The 24,157-nt window shown below is 38.5% G+C and overlaps 1 pseudogene across 1 annotated transcript in view; it reads right to left on the minus strand.

The window, feature by feature from the left end:
• LOC149180408 (ATP-dependent DNA helicase Q-like 4A) overlaps window positions 1–15,224 on the minus strand; it is a 280,436-nt pseudogene extending 265,212 nt beyond the window's left edge. Inside the window, exon 1 of the transcript XR_016256925.1 lies at window positions 14,401–15,224. The product of XR_016256925.1 is annotated as an ATP-dependent DNA helicase Q-like 4A (transcript). The remainder of the gene's footprint in view (window positions 1–14,400) is intronic.
• Between the last annotated feature and the right edge of the window lie 8,933 nt (window positions 15,225–24,157).

Raw genomic sequence — 24,157 nt, forward strand, 5'->3', positions numbered from 1 at the left:
AGGTTTTGTGCATGTACCAATGTGGTTAGGGCACACCAACAAGCTTACACCGGTGCCCTAATCTTCTCCAAACATGTCGCTTACTTCAGCTAAAGGATCCAAGGTATCCTAGGTGATTTTGTAAGACTTGGGCACCTCCACAAAGCTCCCTACAACAATCAACTGAGACCTAAAGCAATCTTCCCACTCCAGCACTATAAACAAGCCTAACATATAGGGAGAATACCCCTATTTTGCCTAGCTGTCCTTAGAGATGACTGCGACCTAGTTAGGAGGGCCTATCTAAGCCTCTCGGCCATCTAAACTTCACCTCCCAACTGCTGCTATAGCAGTCCCTCACTGTGGCCTTATAAACAGAGATATACACCCAAAACCATGCACAAAACAATCATTAAACTCACCTATAGTCTGCGACCTGATTTGCAAGGTAAGACTGCTCCAACATGTCACAAAACAACCCTCAAGCCATCCTTCTTGCCTCCTGCAATGTGGCTAAGAGCTGCGGCTCTTCTTCTCTAAAATCTACACCCAAAACAATGAGAATATCTCCACAAACTCGGCTACCTTCTAGACTGCGTAGACACCAGCATATAGGTTAGGGTTGTCCTCCTTGTAGAGTAAGGGATTCTCACTTGACTACGTAGATACCATCATATAGGTTAGGGTTGTCCTCCTTGTAGCGTTAGGGCTTCTCACTTGACTGCGTCCTCTTGGTTAAGGCATAGTACAGCTAGGGCATCCTCCTCCTAGATCTCTCTCCCACTAAGACCCAAAGCGAGTGGAGAGAGATCAAGAGAGAGATGAGTGTGAAATGACTCTCAAGTAATCTCCTTTTATACTAAAATGTTAAGCACATGTGGGTTTATTTGGTTGTTGGTCGACCTTGACAAATTGACTTATAACACAAATAAATCCATAACTCCATGAATACTTATCGGAATCAGATTACCTTTAGATCAATCCTACACCTCTCAATGAGAGGGATCCAAGAAAAATATCAGCTGCCATAAATAAGATGGCCCACATGCAGTTTGGCCCTAGTTGCAAATTTTAATACTCCCTCTCAACTAGGCAGAACTCCATTCGTTGATCCATCTGCCAGGCTGTACTATCTCTTCCATCAGTGCCCTGCACTACTCTGTTGAGCTCTGCTCTTCTCTGTTGGACCATGAAGAAGAAGAATTGATAGAGAATGTCTCATACCATTCTCTACTGACCCGAAGTAAGTTCCATATGAAGAGAGTGTGTCATACCACTCTTACTGATCCCATATCAGTTCCAAAAGAGAGTGATTTATGTCACTCTTACTGACCCGAAGTCAGTTTCATTGATCCCAGATCAAATATCAAAAGAGAGTGTCTCAAACCACTCATACTGATCCCAGATCAATGGAGGTCATCCTAGCATAGGGTGTACAGTAGATACAATGATGCGTCCATCGACAATACTACTATGGTCCCTAACCCCATTTCCCTGCTCATTGGCCAGATGAGAGGTACTTCCCATGAGTCCCAGACTACATGGGTAGGACGCCTTGAAAGCAGAACCACTCATCCTATCCCTAAGTTGCCACGGGGTATCACAAGGGAAGGCTAAGTCGTTCACCTTGTACACAGTGCACCATTAGGGGAGGGTGAGTCGCCCTATGGTCGCTTGTTGCTCCAAGAAGTACCCCAAGCCCCCCGAAGCTCCCAGAGCTCAATGCATGCTTCATGCAAGACCCTCATAAGAAGGTCTCTCAACGACTCCAAGTCGTTCGAGAAAGTCACAAATTTGACCTTTCCTCGAGGCTTTGACAAAATGTCTGCGACCTGTACATCAGTCTCAATGCGATGGAGCCTCCTCGCTCATCGACGTACCACATCCCAGATAAGGTAGTATCTGATGTCTATATGTTGGAGCAATCATAGATTACGGGATTCCTCAACAATCAAATCCCCGCCTGGTTGACACAGAAGATCACAGTGGTATCCATCATGTGTACAAACAGCTCACTGAAGAGCTTCCGCAACCAGGTAGCTTCACACGAGGTCATACTCGTAGCTATGTATTTGGTCTTAGCGGTGCTCAAAGAAACTGTCTTCTGCTTCTTGTTCATCCAAGATATCAAGCAGAACCCAAAGAGAATCAGCACTCAGAAGTGCTCTTAAGATCCTCCACACTTCCTGCTCTATCAGCGTTCGAATGATCATGCAGCTTCACATTTCTGGCAGTGTGTCTCAATCCATGAGAGATTCTACCCCAAAGATATCTAAGAAGATTCTTGGCACCAATCCAGTGAGGCTCAACCAAATATGAGCCCAACATGCTAACTGCAAAACATATATCCAAACAAAAGTTCACCAAGAACATCAAAGCGAATGAGTTTATGAAACTCAGAGGCATTTCCCAAATATGGTCTAGCATCACTACCACATAACTTCTAAAAGTTAAGCTCCATCGAGGTAGTCACAAGCTTGCAATTCACCATTCCAAATCCAGAATCCAACTCCCTCTTACTTTTGCAAATGAGAGGGTCTACACCTATCAGAAAGAGGTCGTCCTCATAAGGTGCCAGTATGAGAGGTCTATCATCCACAACCTTCAAGCAATGGTTTGGATCGGCTTCACTCCTAGTGAATCTCAGCTTCATCAGATAGCTATCAATCCTTTCATACTACGCCCAGGGTGTTTTGCTTCAAGCCATAGAGGGCTTTCTTCCACCTGCATACATGAGATTCCTGATCATGAATCTCAAACCCCTCGAGTTGTTCCAAACCTATGGACCTGCTACATGAGGGGAATGGTCCCCTTGTAAGATTTTCCTTCAGTACATCTCAGACATGTACGTTCATGCTCTTCTTGAATTCAAGCATCCTTGTCACCATCTGACTCACATAGGGTATGGTCCCATAAAGTAGACCTCTGGTGGCTATAGATGAGATGTGACAACTGACATGGTCCCCAATGGACCATCCTGCAACTTGGGTAACATTCCCTGCACCCTTTTCGGGATAGGTGGCATCGACTCCAAGTATAATCCCACGATCATTTCCATCTCTACCAAATTAGAGAGAGCACCCTTCTATTCGATGATGTGCCTAGGGTTCCTTGCTTTCTTAAAGAGTCGATCATTTCCTTGATGACCTGCATTACCTGTCATTCATTTGATCATTAAAGATGTCCCCGGAATGATTGTTATCATCATCAAGTGATGTGTCCCTACCATTCGGACACTCCTTCGCATAATGGTTGAATCTTATTACAAACAAGGCATCTGCCTTTCCTTCCACCCTTAGATACGGACTTCCCATTGAAGTGATCTTAAGGTAGGCCATCAGAAGCTTTCACTGCGCCACTTGGATAATATTCTCTGCTTCGACTTCACCCTTGGTGAATTTGAAGAGGGGTGAGGAATCCATTGATCCTTTTGTCCTTTCCCAACTGTCTTTGGTGATTGCTCTTTCACTCTTGATTGGGCTTTGTCTTCACCTCAGCTCTGATACCATGTTAATTTTAGGTATGTTCTACGCTTACAATAATTTATTTCAATTTTCACAGTTAGCTCAATATCTTTTCCAGATTAGCAATCACATCAGCATTAAAGTAAATTGCAGATAGAACATAAACATGGATCGCAGAAGACAAGCCAAGACAAGAGGACACAAGCTGTGGCGCTAGCCAGGGACAAACCCCAATGTGGGGGAACCCTTTATCAATTCTTCTTATATGTTCTTCAATAGTTCAGCAGAGAGAGAGAGATAGTACATATACAACAGAAGTCAACACTTTGACTTATCTAGATAAGAGCATAGATCATCTCTAAGAATATGATACATGAGATCAGTTGAAGACATGTTGCTTCAACTGATTCTCCAAAGTGACTCCACCTATCATTGTGCAACATCTCGTCATGTTGCAGCTCACCATGTTGCACCATACTGCACCCATCATCACAATGTTGGACCTCATGACCATGCTGCACTCATCATACTGTTGCACCTTATGCTGCCACTGTTGTCCCATGTGCCACTGTTGCACCATGCTACTACAGTTGTCCCATGTGCCACAGTTGCACCGTACTACTATCCAATGAGTTTACAGCACAATGTCGTTGTTGTTGTCCCATTGTAGCCTTTGTTGCCATGTCATAGTTGTTGTCCCAATTGTGCCTATGCTGCCATGTCATAATTGTTGTCCTAATGTGCCTTTGCTGCCATGTCATGGTTGTTGTCCTATTGTGGCCTTGTTGTCCCATTTACTATGCAGATGTCCTTTGCAGCTCCATGCTTGCCATTGTTACCTAGTTGTATTGTTGTAGTTGTTGTCCCTAATAGTCATGTTATCCCAATTGTGCCATTATTGCACTATGCCATTCCCATACCTCAATAGCCTTGCCATACCTTGTTGCTATCCCAATAGCCTTGCCACACCTTCTGCTGCATGCTATCGTTGATCTCTGCCTAGGGTTCTGTGCATGTACCAATCTGATTAGGGACACCAACAAGCTTACATCGATGCCCTAATCTTCTCCACACAGGCCACTTCAGCTGAAGGATCCAAGATATCCAAGGTGATGTTGTAGGACTTGGGCACCTCCACAAAGCTCCCTACAACAATCAACTCAGACCTGAAGCAATCTTCCCACTCCAGCACTGTAAACAAGCCTACCATATAGGGAAAATACCCCTGTTTTGCCTCGTTGTCCTTAGAGATGACTGTGGCCTAGTTAGGAGGGCCTTTCTAGGCCTCTCGGCCATCTAAACTTCACCTCCCAACTGTTGTTGTAGTAGTCCCTCACTGCGGCCCTATAAACAGAGATATACACCCCAAAACCATGCACAAAACAATCATTAAACTCACCTATAGTCTGTGGCCTGATTTGCAAGGTAAGACTGCTCTATCGTGTCACAAAACAACCCTCAAGCCATCCTTCTTGCCTCTTACAATGTGGCTAAGAGTTGCGGCTCTTCTTCTCTAAAATCCACACCCAAAACAGTGAGAATATCTCCACAAACTCGGCTACCTTCTAGAGTGCATAGACACCAACGTATAGGTTAGGGTTGTCCTCCTTGTAACGTTAGGGCTTCTCACTTGACTGTGTAGATACCAACGTATAGGTTACGGTTGTCCTCCTTGTAGCATTAGGGCTTCTCACTTGACTGCATAGATACCAACGTATAGGTTAGGGTTGTCGTCCTTGTAGCATTAGGGCTTCTCACTTGACTGAGTCCTCTTAGTTAGGGCAGACTGCAGCTAGGGCATCCTCCTCATAGATCTCTCTTCCACTAAGACCCAAAGCGAGTGGAAAGAAATCAAGAGAGAGATGAGTGTGAAATGACTCTCAAGTCATCTCCTTTTATACTAAAATGTTGAGCACATGTGGGTTTATTTGGTTGTTGGCCGACCTTGACAAATTGACTTATAACACAAATAAATTCATAACTCCATGAATATTTATCGGAATCGGATGATCTTTAGATCAATCCTACACCTCTCGATGAGAGGGATCCAAGAAAAATATCAGCTATCATAAATAAGATGGCCCACATGGAGTTTGGCCCTAGTTGCCAATTTTAACATGTATCAATAGCTGGCAACATATTGTTACTTAGACTATGGCACATTTCAAAAGAAGGAAGCTAATGGGGTTAAACTTTAATTTATTATGTTCAAATCTTGGAAGAAAAAGTCAAAAGAAAAAATTTAGAATTATTATTGGAGGGAAAATTTTGAAAATTCAAAACTTGCCTTCCCTCTGAGGCAAGTTGGCCTCAAAGTATGGCTTTATTATTCAAATTTTAAAACCCAAAATGCTTCCCTCCTTTGTGGACAGTCGCCTGCCCTAATGCCTCTTGGATATCTATATATATATATATATATATACAGGCAATCTAACTCCCAATGGCACATCAATCAAACTATTCTAAAAGCAAATTAACTTTCAAATAATTTTCGACGTTGTGGAGGGAAGATTTATCTTTAGGAGGCACAAAAAAATTCAATTGTTTATTGTGGCTTGGCAAGATTAGTCACTATTGTTTCTCTTGGGCTATGGTTTTGGAAGCCTTTTGGTTTATATTGGGTTTTGTTCTTGGCTTTAAGGGCTTTTGTCAAGCATGCTAAAGTATCAAAGGCATATTGGCTCTCCTTAAAGAAACAATCCTTAGACCCTATATAACTTGGGCCACTACAAACTTTCAATGGCACCTCCCACAACAGACCTTGCATTGGAACAGACCTAACATGGCTCTTGTTTAAAATCATACCTCAACCCTTTGGTAACAGATCTCTGGCTTTTTCAAGCTCTTTAGAATAATTGTTTTTAATGTTTATTTTTGTGGATAAACTCGGCCATCACCTTGAAGAAACAGACTTCATTTTTGAAGTAAGAGATCTTTGGTGAAGCACATAATTTCAAACCATTATTAATCTATGCAATTTCAGTCTTGTGACACCATTCAGACCTGATCCCTAAGCGGACTTTGAAGGTATGTTAATTATCAATACAAGTTTGAATACAATCTTGACATATCCTGGAGGTCACTCTTGGAGTTTTGATGGTTCCACTGAAGATATTCACTAAGCTACAACTGAAGATCCATAAGCAGAAATTTGGCTAAGGCATTTTGAGTTGCTTGTGGTATGATTGATTTGATAGATTGCTAACTAGCTCTACAGGGAGCATAAGTCTCAAATTTACTGTTGTTTCAAGTTTCAGTTGTGAAGTTAAGGATTTAGTCATTCAAAGCTAATGACTTTAATGCTCCACAAGCATTGCAAACCTAATGCACTCTTGAGTTGGTCATTGATTGCATTGACCTTGTGATGTCTTCTCTAAATTAAGTTGTTCAAAAGCATATCATAGAACTTTGAATCACACATCAATCTAAAATTTAATTTATGATGTCATTTATGGTATTCTTAAGTGACAGAAGGACAAACTGGGTTCATCTTCAAGGCAGAAGTTATTCATCTTCACCAGTTACAACGACAAAGGTCATTCATCTTCACCAGTTACAATGACAAAGGTCATTCATCTTCAGAAGTTACAACGGCAAAGGTCATTCATCTCCATCTTTGTAGTTGAAAGGCTGAGATCAATTTTACAATAAGAAGCACGGGCAAAAGCAATTAGTCACATTTTCATCTTCAGATCGCAGGCATGTAGCAACAGTGGTCCTTCATTATGAAAAGAAATTGAGATGTAACTTGCCAAGATTGACAATAAGAATCTATGTTGAGGCTTGATACTACTAATGACACTGATCTACTAAGAGAATATTCATTAATACCATGCTAAGATAATGTACCATTGAATGTATTGGAGTTTTGTTGCATTTGTGTGTTGTTGATCAAAGATATGCATTGATTTGGCCAATAAAAGAATGATGTTGGACTAAGAAGCTACTCTACCAGAGCTAGGGTTTGGCTTGAAGATTTTGTTGAATGTCATGAGTATTGCCTAAGTTGTAGATTCAAACCAAATTGGTTGGTAGATTGATATATGATCAAATCTGTAATATGGTGTTGTTGAGGTTTCTACTTGAGTTGTAATAGGTGTTTATTACTATCATGAGCAGAAGCTTTAGGGTTGCCCCACAAGTTGTTGATTTGAGTTATCAAAGAATGCATTGTTGAAAACATATTAATGATCCTAGGGTATGACAGTGAAAGTATATCATTGAGCTATGAATATTGTTGAATGTTGAATTAGGGAAGTTGTTGCCTTGTTAAAGAGATTGCAACCAGCAAGAGGACCTATGTTGCAGTGAATTGTTAGCGGATCTAATGTTTGATAGTGTTGATGTGAGACTTGTATTTCAAAGAAGTGTTTGATATGATACATTTGATATGCAGAGAATATTCTAGGGTTTGATCTTTTGAGTAGAAGTTGCTGTTTCTGTTGACGACATTGTGTCGATATTATAAATAGACAAAGTCAACAAAGTATTTCTATTTATTTTGATATTGAGCACAGGTGGATCTAGTTTGAAAATTGTGAAACGTGATGTGTCGTGGTGAGTTGAAGGTTGAAGCCTTCAAGACAAGTGGCAACTTGCTAAGCAAAGGCGACAAGGTGATGCAAGGCAAGGGAGTGGAGTCTCCTTCGGGTTGGAGCCTGAGAATACTTCAAGGCGACAAGGTGGTGTTAGGCCAAGTTGGAGCTTGCACAAGGTGTTGGAGCGTCCTTCCAATTAGAGTTGGTAAACAAGTTATTGGAGCATCCTTTTAGTTGGAGCTAATAAATTTGGAAGTTGGAGCTTCCTACTAATGTAATTTTATTAAAGACAAATATTAAGAAGCATTTGAAGGTTTTTCTCCTAGAAGGGTTTCCAGTTCCACCTAAAAATATATTGTCTATTGTCTTGATGTTTATGCATTGTTGAATGGTGTTGTTTATTATTCATGTGATGTGATGATAATTTAATGTTAATGTGAATTTAATGCTCTGAAAATTAAAAAATAACTAATTGGAAGGAAATATTGATTCACCCCCTCTTAAGTATTTCCAACGTGAATAATCCCTTTGTTTTCAATCCCTACTTTCCATCTTTGATTTGTACAAAAAAATCCAAATATTTGTTGACTCAATTGATATTTTCTAATTTCTCACCATATTTTACCAATATATCATGATATTTTTCAAAATATTGCAATATACTCAAAAATTGAAAAATCTATAATTTTTTATGGTGATAATATCACCGAGTTCAAAGAATCACAATATACAACAATGTTGGCAATATATCACCAGTATTTGCAATGCTACTATGAACCATTAGCCACTCAACGATGTTCCTTTTGCCACACTTTATTTGTTGGGAATGCTTTAGGAAACTTGCCTCAAGGGGCTAAATTACATAATGCAGATTTCCTTTGACTCAATTTGCTAGGTGTCTATTTCACTAAAGTTGTCCTAGCCCTATGCTTGACCTCATCCCTATATAACATGACTTTGTCGAGCAACTAACCACAGCAAAAATGAAACTTTGGTTGACAACTTGAAAACCAATCAACCTAGCCAATGAACCAAGGCCCCTTTTTGCCAAGAACTTTTATTATTTATATGCTTTGATGAGAAAGTTGTCAATATTTATGATTATCGAACAACTACAAACCTTTGAATTCTCCCATTTTTCCTCTCTCTTGACTCCTTTATGTTTGCATAAGGAGGACCACTTGTCTCTCGAATTGTATCCAAAGAACGAGGGGCTAGGGAAAAGAGGAAGGCGAATGCAATTTCACGCACAATCAAATCAAGAGGTGTCAAGTGGAAGTGACGAACAACAATTCATAAAGGGTAAAAGTAAAGGGAGGGCTATTCCCAATTCCCTTTTGAAAGAAGAAGAAGAAATTATTTTAACGTCCACGAGGCTAAAGATAGCCTATGGGACAGATTGCTTTTTCATCTGCTTGATGTATTCGGCCCTTTTTTTGTGAAGCTTCACAATAAATGCTCCCGTCTTCTCGACAAACCCCTCGTTAAATAGATTATCCCAAGAGTTAGCTGCCAGCGTATCTGCGTAACTTTCCCTGTTGTCTTTGAAGGCCTCACATTCTAAAATAAAATGTTTTTCTGTTTCCACTTTTCCGGAAGAACAAAAAATGCATACCCTTTCCTCCCACACTTCCTTTGGCCTTTTCCAGCGCCCTGTTTCACAACGGAGTTGATGAGAATTAGTCCTTAACTGAGCAATAAGAATTTTGGCTTTCCAAGAGATATTGGCCTCTATGTATGCTTTTGGTTGATGATTATGAGTGGGATTAAACACTTCAATATAGTAATTTTTCTTTCTTCCTAGCTCCTTCTCCCAAGTACGTTTGTGGAACTTTTCCATAACAAAAGCTTTTATCTCTTTGTTGTTTATGGGGCACGCGTTCAAGCAAATATCCCATTTACTAAACCATTTGTTATTTTGTTGCATCCAAGTTTTTTTGCTCTTGCACAATCTATCATTAAAGACAACCTTAGGCCATCTACCATCTTCCATTTGCTCAATTTTTTTTAAATAACTTATGACTCGCACCATAGCAATTGCTTCAATAGGAGCAGCCCCTGTTTCACTTAACAAGATATCATAAGGCACTGCACTTTTGATCTTAAATTTGTTTGTAATCAAACGCTTCTGAATTTTCTCAATTTGTCTCCACTGCATGTCGGAAGTACTACTAGCCCACAGTTCACAACCATATAGAATCACTGGAATCACTAGAAGCCCAAAAAGAGTTTGAGTGGTCTTCCAGTCCCATAACTCTGCCTCTCTACACCTATTTTGAAAAGCATAAAATGCTTTCCAACCCCCCAAAGTTCTTTTCTTTCTACAACCATTCCAGCTTAGATTTTTGTTGAAGTCAACTCCGAGGTATTTGTATTCCGCAACTTCTTCCAGAATGTTGCCTTCAAAGTAGAACTTATGTTGATTATGTTTTCTTTTCTTAGAGAAGACCACTACTTTCGTTTTGCTGATATTGACTTGCATCCCCACACTTCTACAAAAATGCTCAAGGGATAGTAAGTGCTCTTGCAAACCAAGCGCCGATTTAGCAATCAGAATAAGGTCATCTGCATACAAAAGAAGCCTTATAACAAACTTGCACAAATAGATACCATCACCTCCTTGCGAATTTAACCACTCCTCAAGCTTGTCGATATATAAACCAAAAAGGGTCGGAGACAGTGGGCAACCTTGCTTGACCCCGATATCGCTTCTAAAACTTTCAGAAATGCCTGCCGAAGTTCTAATTTTGACTTTCACCTCTTCATACAGTCTATGCACAGCTGCTCTCAAATGTTTAGGAACCCCAAGTTCCTCCATTCTTTGCCAAAGTTTATCCCTAGGAACCGAGTCAAACGCTTTTCTGAAATCAACAAAGCAACAAAAGACTTCTTCCTTATTCTCCCAAACTTTTTCAATGATGTGCCTTAGAGTTATGCAATGATCAACTGTTGAATGCTTAGGTCTAAAACCTGCTTGCCCTTTAGCACGCTTATTTCTTTCTTCTGCCCACTTGCTAATTTTGTTTTCTAGCATGCTTCCAAATAGCTTTGCAAACAAAGGGTTTATCATGATGGTCCTATAATTGGAGGGATTATTGATGTCACCGCTCTTGAAAAGAGGTATTGCCAGACTAGTTGTCCAATCTGTGGGGAGCCCTTGTTGTATGATGTTGTTGAAGATTTTTGTAATGTGAGGTGCAAGGATCTTTGAGCCCCACTTTAGATATTCTGCTTGGAGTTCAGCTAAGTCTTTTGCTTTTCCAACACCCAACTTCTTGATACCCATCTCTACCTCTTGTACCGTGAAGAGTTTAGTATCCGTGTTGACCAAGGGGGGAGGGTCAACCTTGGGAACCTGCTCATAGAGTTGTCTTGCATAGTCAAACCATCTAGAAGCTGAAATATTATTTCCAATTTGTATCTTTTTCGGTTGGAGCTCTTTCCAAAATAATTTGGGATTATTTTTCCCTAGGAAGACTAGTTCTTCCCTCCTTGAAACCATGAAATCAGCCTTTTTCTTGCTTAATAAATGCTTGTAAGATTTGAGCGTTATGTTGTCCTTGTTTGACTCTTTCCAGATTCTCCTTGCCTTTTTGCATTCCTCGTCAAACCAAGCATTAACCGGAAAGCAATTTGTTTCAGACTTCTTAATTTTTGTTCTTTTGCACTTTGCAAGTGCGCATTGAATTAAATGTGTTAATTCATGACTATGAAGGTTGTGAATTGTAATTTTCTCCTTCTCAAAGAGCCTCTCTAACGTCATTTTGAAGGTATTACAATTTTCTGGGGTCAAAAGAATTCTGCCCTGTGGAAGATTTTGTTGGACACGCTGAATTTTTGACTCTAATTGTTTCTTTCCAATCCAAGAGAAACATAAATAAATTGGCTTGTGATCTGATTTCAAATCCCACAGCTGATCTCCAACCAGAACTTCGTCCATTTTCTCACACAAACCATGCGAGCAAATTACATAATCTACCACACTTGCTCCATTATAAGTATTGCACGTGAAATTACCGGACTTTGCCCATCTAGTCAAGCCATTACAAATGACTAAATCAAAGGCCCCACATAGAGTAAGCAATTGTTCACCAAAGAGATTGCAGCCCTTGTCCTCTGAAATTCTTTCCCACTGATGATTGCTTTCTTCTGTAAGCCAAATAGGGTCACAATCATCTTTACAACAAAGAATGCTAGCTTGCTCACTTGCAGTCCTAGCATTGAAATCACCCACTATAAGGACTTCACCTAGCTGAGAATATGTTGCAATATCCGCTTTTAAAGCTGCAAATGGATCTTTGTGGTCAAGCCCTCTGCCTTTGTAGATTTTTGAGACCTGTGGCGCAAAATAGCATGCTGCAATTCTGATGTGGTTTCCATTTTCTGATATTTTGAACCAAATGAATTGCTTATTTGAGTCTTCTTTTTCTAACTGAATGAGACGACCTTCTTTCGACCTTCTACTAGCCCAAATCTAGATCTTGTAGAGTTAATTGTCTACGAGGGAAAGTTCATTGTTCTGACAAGCTTGATAAAGACAATGTTTGGTGACATTCTATAGCAAAGATAAATTGCTAAAGGTCTTTTTACATTATTTATAGCAAAAAATTATGATATTCACATTGAAAATTAATTGATCCTATGGAAATGTGGGTGAATATTCTCTTTGAATTGGCACGTACTTTTATTGAAAAATCAGAAAATTCAGCCAAATGGAAAATACTAATCGCTAAAAGTGACTCTCACTCCCCCAGTGTATTTATGATCCATTGTATTTTTGAGAGATATAAGAAGCATATGCATTGCTATGGGTCATTCCATTATTTAACCACTACAAACCAAATTCAAGACACCTTGTAAATTGCAAAATGGGAATATATTCCTTGGACAACAATTATCATCAATCAAGTCTAGCCCAACTGCTTGTCTGATGGAGTGTTATCTTCCCTACCAAGGTTCTTGTAAGTGACATGACAAAGCTTTGAGCAGCTACAGAATCCAGTTACCCTAGGTACCATCCTCAAAATAAGAGGAAGTACCCTACAGAATCCAGTTACCCTAGGTACCATCCTCAAAATAAGAGGAAGTGCCCTATGGGTTTCTTTGGGGAATGCATTACAGAAAGGTAAGAAAAAAAGGAAAAAACCTAGACAATTATGGAACTCTTGAATTTTAATAATAGAAGATCACAGATAAGTGGATTAGGTCTAGTTTAAATTAGCAGATTTCATGTCATGTAAACGACTGGTTTGAGACTCACAGCTGAAGATTAAGGATGGCATTGCCAATGTAGGCCCTAGGGTGGATTTCATAAGGGTCACTAATTGAATCCACACCAACATGGAGCTTTGTGGCACTTTGAACACCTTACCTCCATCCAAACCACTATATACAGGGTCAAAAAAATAAATTGAAAAAACCAGAGATGGCAGCTTTACAAACCAGATCAGAAGAAATGCTAAGGCTTCAGTGATATTTTGATTGCATGCATTCAAGTTTCTCAAAAGCAGGAAAGACTCCTGGAAGAGTCGGTAATTAATAAAGAGCAGGCCTGTGGCTTCTTTGATGGGGCAAGCCAGGACCCACAGAACATTAGCAGTCCTGGCTCTATCGCATTCCCATCTGAAAGTCATTGTATTAAGATGAAAGCAGGGCTGGGTGCTGGAACTAATAATTATGCAGGATTCATGGCACTAAGGGTCTTCAAATATGATCAGAATAATAGGATATCTCGCGTTAAGGTATTTGGAGATTCATGATTGCTTATCAGCTGGACAAATGGAACTGATCAGTTGCAGAATATCAAGTCAAGGTGTTTGGATGAGCAATTAAAGAAAGATGGAAATTTATTTAAATCTGTTTCTATCGCACATCTTTGAGGAGCACAGTTCGATAGGAGATGATCTATCTAGACAAGGGTTACCGGTAGCAGGGGGTAAAACTATGTGAAGAAGACAATGATGGAGTAATCCCTCTCTCTAAATGCAACGTTTAACGTCATGTGCAGTAATGCTCAGATTTTTTATTTTTTTTATTGTTGATCAGAGTACCTTATCCTTGTATCTTCGAAAGTTGGTGACAAGCCTGGTAGGCTCTGGTGTGCTTTTAGAGCTGTAAAAATGTAAATTTTAAGAATATAGTGCCAGATAATTTATTGTCATAACAAGTATGTCTCTAAAGGGTAAGAGGTGTAGCTTTTTGTGGTTTTCAAAAAAGGGATCATCTTTTTTTTCCTTTTTCCCGTGGGAGTGCAAGTGCACATGAGAAGTGTAAATTAATTTCTAATTAAAATGAAATGGCAATTTTTCCTTTGGAAGAAAAATATTACTTTCATGCATGGAATAGAGGAAACATTTGTGTTTTACAATACCAACTTTGCACTGAGAAGGAAGAAAGAGAAAAAGGGCTGCGGTTCAAACCTCCTAGAAAAAGCGCATACAAACGACTTGTGGAAAGATGAGAAAGAGCAAGAGAACCATCCGCGTTCCAACTATAAGTCCAAGTGCACCTATTATTGTTGACAGGTTTTGTTGAATAAGCAATGTCGATCAACAACCTTCCCGTCAGAGGGTCCCGTAAGACTAACTCTACTCTGCTCTTTTGCCGCGACGCCCTAATCGGGTGAGGGAATGAGACTACCCCTCTAGCAGTTGGATAAACTCTCTACCGTGTAGCCATGCTTTCACAAGTAAAACCCTTTCTTCCATTAACAATACCTGAACTTTGAGAATTCGCAATGATTCTAGAGTGTTCTTACACTATTTGATCATAACATGATAACAATGAATTCCGTACGATTGCCGAAACTCAGCGAGTATAACTGAGATTGCCCCGCCGGAGCCCTGGCATCTTTTCAGAAAACCCCTGCCTACTTCAATCCCATTGCTAATAGCCGAAATCCAAACCTCGAAATGTCTCAAATGTGCAGAGCAGCCCGACAAGAAGAGGAGCTATAACAGAGAAAATTCATAGATCTAACTTGTTTATATTTTCAAAATTGATGCGTGCTTCATTTTACGCGAGTAAAAATATTAACTTGAAGCGATGTTTTGAGCAGGAAATACGAGATGGAGAGGAGGAATGGACTGCTTGAATGATTCCGGATTAGATCAGTGAACATTTGAATCCGCTCCTGCTTTTATTGCTTTCTCCAGGATTTTCCCCTTGTTTTCGTCTTCGGGAAAATGTACATGAAAGCAGGGAGGGAACTCTCGCGCTCTCTGGCGGGAAAAAGGTAAATGTTTTTTGTGTTTGATTTTTGTTAAAACAATCTCCGCCTCCTATTCGATGGAAGGAACTGCGCCTTTTTAAAATTTTTATTATTGTATCACCTCATTTTACGGAATTTATTTTGAAAAGGTAAAATTTCGGAAATTTATTTGTATGGTATTGCATAAGCAAAATTGACCAACGATACTGATTATTGTTTGCTATACAATCCATCCATGAGAGTGGGTTAATTCATTAATGTTATTTAAGAAAAATTATATTATTGGTTTAATTTATTATTAATTTGAATTGGAAAAAGATTGAATTGTAAAGAATCAAAAATAGGGAACTAATGGTCTCATAGACTATTTTTAGTCTCATGGACTTTAAAATATCATTTTATTATTCATGAGCCTTTTATCATGGATTTTTCTTATTGTGATTTGTTTTTTTGTATTGTATTGTGAGTTGCTTTTATGTATTGTACTCTTAATTTTTTATTTTTTATTTTTGTCAAGTTGTTTATGATTTTCCATGCTTGACCTGTGGCTTGAAGAGCCGCGTCAAAGTCACTCTGGGATCGCACCAGGCCTTGGCCACACCAGCCCTTAGCTGACTGGATTTTTTAACATATCTCCTCCCCTTAGCACAGGGAACAACCACCCCCATGAGGTTTGATCCTGGGTCGCCTCGTTGACGAGGCTCATCCTCAATTGGTTATGCTAGTGGGACTTGACGTTGTTAACCTATTTGTTTATATATAAGGAAAACAAGAGTTTTTAGCCAATTAGAAATAGGTATAACTCTTATTTAACAATCAAATTCAAATATTTATTGCCTAAACATGTTCTCCAGAGATTTGAATATATTTCTTCTTGATGTCGAATCAATTTTTCTATTTTAGAGACAATGCACACTATGCAAATTTAAAATGGAACTTGCAGTATAGTTGTTATAAATGGAAAAAATATATCCATCTTAATTTCATAACCATGAAGCATTGCAAAGAGATCAAAAAAAAATTAGGATGTCAATAAGCATTAGCTTGGGTGGTTAAGAGGAGTTGTTATCCTCCTCATCTAGGGTTAATCTTACTTGTGATGTGTTTACTCCTTATGTAAGGTTTGCAGTATCTTTTGGATTTCCAACTCAATCTTTTGAATGTCTCCATTCTACCGTGACTCGCTTCCATTTATTTTTACATTCAAATCGTTCATATGTTATTATTCATTATATACTAAGCAAAGTATGGATCAAGCTGGTTACATCTCAGTGCTACAAAAGATGGTCTTGTGGGTGGATTTATTATATGGTGAACAATACATTATATGTGTTTTGTGTGGAAATATTTTGTTTCTTACACTTTGATATGTTCAGCTATTCTTGTTGTGCTTAGGTGTTATAATGATGTCTTTAAACACCACATCTATTTTAGAATACGAGATTTCTAATATACCAATCCTTCGATTCTCCAACATGGTATTAAATGTGAAGCCCTAAATTAAAAATTTGAACAAGGTATAACCATTCAGAATGTCGGAATTTATTAATTTGATTGTTGAGTACCTACTTGGGGTTTTTGTGCTTGAAGATGCTTTTGATTTCCCAGGGCTCTCTATCCCGCTCCCGCTCTCGTTACCAAACGATTAAAACCGCTTTGCCAAACTAGGCACAATCTCAGTACCCAACTCCAAAGTACTTCAAATTCAAGGTACTCTGGCCCCCATGCCCAAAATTTCAAGAACAATGAAAGCTCAATTTGTTATGTATTGACTTTGTTAAGAATTCCTCTCTCTCTAAAAATATTTCCCCTCCCCCCCTCTATTATGGCCTCCTTGACTCCCTTATATGCTCCATTCAATCGTCCCCATCTCTCCATCGCCCCTGCATAATATCTTCTCAGCTCCTCCTTACTACTTGCCACCTGCAATGCCTTAGACTCTCTGTCTCCCTTGCGTTTAAAGTGTATTTATAACTTTCGTGACTCATGGCTTTTGTACTTGCCACCTTTATTATTTTTCTCTTAATTTCGTAAACCTATATTATGTTTTTTTTTTAAGTTAATATAATACTTTATGAACATGTTCATTGTTTTCTTAGTAGTTTTTAATAATTCGCTTTATTAAATATTTAAATATGTTATTTTATTTACTTAATTAAATCAAATAATTCAATTTATGTTTTATTATTTCCTTCAATCATATGTATAGATATATATGTATATGGGTGGTATGTATCAAAGGTCTCACTTGATATATGTAAATACCCAAACTGAGAAATTATTTAAACAGATAGTAATTGGGTTTAGAATTTTGAATTTTACAGAAGAATACCTGGAAATTGTTTTTGTTGTTTAGGTCAATCTCAACTGTTGACACTCCAAATTCACTCTTGTTACCAAAAGACCAACACCTCCCTGCGAAATTGGGCAAAATCTTAGTGCCCTTCTCCAAAATACTTCAGATTTGAAGTAATTTGGCCCCCATACCCAAAATCTTCAAGGACAATTAAGGTTGTTCTAACTGTAGTTCATTCTTCACTATAAATTCTTACTTCTTACAATGCATTATCCAAGCACACCTCCCTCTTCTCTGTTGCACTCCCTTCCTTTTTATTGTTGAGAGCCACTGTTTGTCTAGCTTATACCATTGTGGCTGTGAGGTGGGGATTCTTGCCCCTATCCCTTTGCGTGGCTCCTCATAGTGATTTAAAGTGGACAATCATGTTTCAATTTGACACTCATTATTTATTAATTTACGTAGTCCCTTTTATTGGGGTTTAACCTTTTCTTTCTATAATACATTGTTTTTCCTTTTGATGTTTGATTTTTTATATTTAAAATTAATTCTTTTACAACAACATAATTCTCATTTAACTTTTAACTTTAAAAAATAAATTGAGAGCCCTTAGTTTTTATATTTATAATTTCTTTTATTTAATTAAATTCTTTTGTATTAGTATATTTGGAATAATATAGTGGTGTAACAAGCTTTTCAAAAGTATATATATTTATTTGATTATGGTGAGTTTAGGTATTTACATTGTGTGTCAATAATTCATTCACTGGACATTTATAAATGGTTTGCATATATACTGATGCAGCTTATGTGTTACATGCATATGTGTTTATCATGTGCATGCTAATATTTACGTTATGTTTCTAAAATGTAGGTGGGTCATTACATTAAAGCTAATGATTTGATATCTAGCATATTGCCTACAAGTCTTATGGAAGTTGTTGATGCTCTTAAAAAGTCAGATTTTTTTAGTAGATTGATTAAGGGTTTCTAATTGCAAGCTAAGTCTAGGATTAAATCAGTGGATCAACGTTATGAGTTTCAAGCCAGATCTTATCATTTTTAAAGGCCACGATTATGGAATTTGGGCACAAGATATGGGAACATTGTTGAAGAGTAAAGAGTTATGGTACTCTACAAAAATGGTGGTCCTTGCCTAATCGATGACTAATAAAATTTTGGCATCAACAAGAAGAAGGATGAGGGTCTAGGAGTCATAACAACTTGCATCTCAAGGTGGATTCAGTTTCATAAAAGTAAGAGAGACCACTCAAATGTTGTCTAGAAGAAGCTAAAGGATTCATTTGATCAAACCAATTAAATTCATGTTATGCAAATTAATTAATAGTTGATATCTATAGTGTAACACCCTCCTCCCACATCCACCCAAGTAACCATGCCAACCGATTAAACATGAGACGAGAGGATACTATGATCGGATTCAACCTCTTATGTGACTTTAAGGAAGTGGAATCGATGGAAACATCACACGCAATCATCCAACATCATCAACAGAACCCTCAAAGTAAAGTCAGCCACTTAGACATCTTGTCCCTGGGTCCCATTATTGTTTTGGATCTCTTAGGCCATAGAAACTCTCATGATATGGGAAAGGGAGCGACCTATAACCTAAAGTCGCTCTCACAGGCTTGCCTCCCAACGACTAGGGATTGAAATTGTCAATTCTGTGCCAACAGCCCTAAGATATAAGCCACTTTTTCTGGCCCAAAGCCCAGGGCACTACCCAGAATGGAGTGATAACTTGAAATCATTAAAAATACAGGGAAACAATGATGCAAAATCAATAAGTTGAACAAGACCATAACCAGGCCCCTACTAGCCATGTCAGACATTTCGTCAAACACATCATCAACATGTAACCTACAGGTGTCAACAATGTAATTAAGTGTAAGGATCTCATACTTATTTGAGAATTGCTATGAACCATTGTTCCCTCGTGTCATTTGTTACATTATCATCTATTAGGACATAGATACATTATCCATTCATTGAAAATTAAAAACAAGTTGAGAGCCATACATAGTTGTTGTCATAAAATATAGATATAACCAACATAATAGGAACAAAAATACCATAAACATATCAACCATCAAAATCCACATATACATCAATATATTTGCACATGAAAATCAAGGGAATGAATTTCTCATTAATGAATGCAATGAACCAATCGGAGATGGGACTACCACGTTCCACCCGACCATAGAATGGTTGAGCCAAATCTCTCTTCATCGATTCACCCCCATGCCATATTTGAAGCATGAATGTGGGACTCAAACCAAAAGGACCAACTAGGGCATATTGAGGCTAAACCACCTCACCCTCATCAATAGAAGCCATGTTTTACCGTAATCCATCCCATATCATTGTTCCAACACAGTGAACACATCATACCAGGATTTACTGTGATCTCTACTCGATCACTAGGCCAAACAAGCATGGATACCACCAGATTTCTCCACCTACACCGTAAGGAATTTTCCCGTCTCCTAGTCTCTCAGGCTTTACCGCAATCCAAACTCGGATCACTAGGCCCTAAATCAAGACCCACTCTCAAAGATTATCGCATAGCCCAAACCTAGGATTACTAGGCCCAACGGAGAGAAAACCACCTCTAGGATTTACCATATATCCCTCCATTCACCAACAAGGATCCCTAGGCCATCCAAGGCAACACAAAATCCGGCTTTACCGCAACCCACAGTCTGGATCAGGGGTTACTAGGCCATGTGTTCTATTATTTAGAAGATCCACCTCACTCAATTTCGAATCCATCCAGCGATCCATCTCAACCAAAACATGAGAACCCCGTCACACCATGCCTATCAGGAAATGGCGAGGCTAGGCTGAAAACACCGTCACACCTGGAAAAACCATGCCATGATAGAAAAGAACCACATGCAATACCATGCATGCCAAATCTAGCAATGAAAATACACATGCAAGACGATACCTGCAATGAAGCTTGATGTAGCTGCTTGATCCTACCTTTCCTTGCTTGATCTTTGCTTCATCTTGCCTTCTTTGCCTTTCTTGCTTCAATGCCAAAAGGCTCCAAGAAAACTATAAGTGTCCAAGAGTATGAGAGAGAGAGAATAATGAGAGAGTTCTGAAACTCAACTGACAAAAGGTTACTAACTAATCCTCATAAGCCTTTTTATGAATGAGATCTCTATTTTCTTCATTTTCCACATCACATGCAACTTGTGACCTTTCACCTCCCTTTTCTCCTAATTTCCATTATTTTCATAAATAAATGTGCCAAAAATGTATTTTTGTCTTTCCAAAGCCTTACTCATTGCCTTTGCCAATTTCCTTAGCCATAAACAACCAAATGAACACCCCCCTAGGATGTCTTTCCCAACATTCAGCTTGGAATGAGTGTCCCATCAATCATGGTTATTGTTTTTAACTTCGATTACATGGAATTTTCACCAAGGTTGTTACAGAACCCTCCCCCTTAAGGGACACCGTTCTCGGTGTTCAACCACACATATACCTCAACAACCCACTAAAGAAGACATATTGCTCATGGAGCTTTATAACACAACTTGTTGCAATATTTACAATGAAAGACCTGCTCAAGACAAAACATCGTGGCAACATGATAACATACTGCATAGTGGAGCTTTATAACATAGCTCGTGGCGGTATTTACATCCATACACATATGTACATATAGCAACATCACCATGAATATATACCAAAACATATATCAAATCAGATACCAAAACATACTCTAAACACCAAATCTAAGCATATATAAAAACATCATATAGAATATACCAAACCATCATAAAGCATATACCAAACCACCATAAAGCATATACCAAACCACCATATCAAAGTTGCTTTGCCTCAACCAGAAAACAAGGAAGGATACAGAGCCTGCATTTGATCTGCCATCTCCCATGTAGCTTCATCGGGCCCAAAGTGCTTCCAGTGCACTTTAACTTGCTCGATTGCTTGGTTTCGGAGCATGAGAACATTTTTTGCAATATACAATGAGGCTCCGGCTGGAATTCTCCATCTGGTTCCACCTGCAATACAAACTCGTCAATCACGTCATCAACATCCTTAACATACTTCTTAACCAAAGATACATGGAAAACATCATGTATTTTCATTGTCGGAGGCAGTGCAAGTTGATAGGCTACTGCCCAATCCTCTTAATGATACTGTTATGAACCAGCTCATAAAAAGATAGAAAAGAAAGATCAATGCCTTAGAAACCAGCCTCTTCGAGGGGGCAACCTCTTTTATATTACACAAATGAACAATTCTTGGATGATACAAATGACAAAACCTCCTTTCTATATATAGGAGTCTACGGGTTCACAATATAATCAAAGTCGACATAACAATAATAATATAAGGACACAACAATAACAATAAGGGCTACAATGACAATAGTAATGGGGGAATCACTAGTATTATAGGGACCTAACATGCTCCTCTCATTCAAAAAAGTGTTGCCCTCAATGCTTGATTAGTTTTGGATGATGTTGTATAAAATTCTCATCCTCCCATGTGGAATCTTCAACGGGTAATTTATTCCACTTGACAAGATACTCCGAAATTGATCAATTTCGCAGTTGTCGAGTTCTTGTTTCTGTGATTGCTTTAGGTTCCAATATGATTTTTTCTTCCTCGTTAAGTTTTGAAATATTGTTTGAATTGGGAGCTTTTCACCAATAACCTTCTTTAAGCATGAAACAGGGAAAACTAGGTGCACTCGGGAAGCTGCAAGAAGCTCCAATTTGTATGCCATAGTACAAGTCTTTTGCAACATCTTGCATGGACCATAATACTTTGGTGATAATTTATTATCCTTCTTATCTTGCTTGAGGGACATTTGTTTATATGGCTGTAGTCGTAGAAATACCCAGTCACCTATATCAAAACTTCTTTCGCTGCGATCTTGATATGCCTGTTGTTTCATTCTATTTTATGCCAAAGTTAGGTTATCCTTTAAGAGTTGGAGAACTTTTTGTTGATGCTCGATGTGATCTTCCACTGCTTGAAACTTAGAATTTTCTCTTAAATATGATGTGATGGACGGTGGGTGATATCCATAAAGTGCCATAAATGGGGTCATTTTTGCTGCAGTATGGAAGGAAGAGTTATACCACCATTCAGCCAAAGGAAACCATTTGACCCATTGTGTTTGTTTGTTAGATACAAAGCAACGAAGATATCCTTCCAAACATTTGTTTACTATCTCAGTTTGCCCATCAGATTGAGGATGATAAGATGAGCTATGAGCTAAATAAGTACTAAGACAATAAAATAAATATGTCCAAAAATTTCCAGTGAAAATGGGATCTTTGTCGCTTACAATAATCTTTGGGTTTCCATGTAGCTTTTGAATTGTTTCCATAAATGCAGTAGAAACTATACTGGCTTTAAATGGACGAGATAATGCACAAAAGTGTGTGTACTTGGTAAGTCTGTCAACTACCATCATGATGACACTCTTTCCTTCGGACTTGGGTAAACCTGTGATAAAATCCATTGAAACCTCCTCCCAACCTTCACTTTGGATGGATAAAGGTTGTAATAGACCCGGGGTCTTAATTGTTTCAACTTTATTTTGTTGGCAAACCAAACATTCTGCCACAAACTTTTGAATATCAAATTTAAGGCCATCCAAAAAAAAAATCTTCTTAACCTTGTGGTGAGTTTTTAAAAATCCCGAGTGCCCTCCTAAGGGAGAGGCATGCAATTCCATAAGAATCTTTTGTTTGAGTTGGGAATTCTGACATAGGTATAAGCGATCTTTGTACCATAACGAATCATTTTTCCAACTATATATATTAGATGTACTGGGATCTTTTTGTACCTTTTGAATGAGTGCCCACACTTCTTCGTCATTCTTCCATTCATCCCTTGCTTCATTTATCCAATCTGGTTGGATAATAGAAATGGCACAAAGCAATGCTTCCACATCCTCATCTTTTCTTGAGAGTGCATCTGCCACAACATTTTGCTTCCCTATTTTGTATATGATTACAAAGTCATAACTCAACATCTTTGTGACCCATTTTTGCTGCTCTTTTGAAGATAATCTTTGTTCTAAAAAGTATTTAAGACTATCATGATTCGTTTTTACCTTGAAGTGTCTTCCCATTAGGTAGGGTCGCCATTTCTTAAGTGCATGTAGTATTGCCAATGTTTCCTTCTCATAAAATAGCTTTGTGTAAATACTTTCCTTCGATTAGACGACTTTTGAAAGCAATGGGTCTTTCTTCTTGCATTAAAACATCACCAATTCCTTTTCCCGAGGCATCACATCCCATAATAAATGTTTTTGTGAAGTCAAGCATAGTTAAGACCAGTGCTTGACACATTGCCTCTTTAAGATGTTCAAAGGCCTTCGTTGCTTCTTGAGTCCATAAAAATGCATCTTTCTTCAATAATGTTGTTAGAGGTGTTGCTATTCTCCCATAATTCTTAACAAACTTGCGATAATACCCTGTCAACCCAAGAAATCCTCGCAGATGCTTTATGGCTGCGGGGATTTTCCATTCCTCAATGGCTTTAATTTTGCTAGGGTCTACCTTAACACCTTCATGAGATACAATATGACCCAGATATTCCACCTCTTGTACTCCAAAGAAACATTTGGAGCTTTTTGCATATAATTGTT

This window comes from Pinus tabuliformis, chromosome 3_2, assembly GCF_031772625.1.
Source record: "Pinus tabuliformis cultivar Carrire ecotype Pingquan chromosome 3_2, CPIR1, whole genome shotgun sequence".
Taxonomy (NCBI): domain Eukaryota; kingdom Viridiplantae; phylum Streptophyta; class Pinopsida; order Pinales; family Pinaceae; genus Pinus; species Pinus tabuliformis.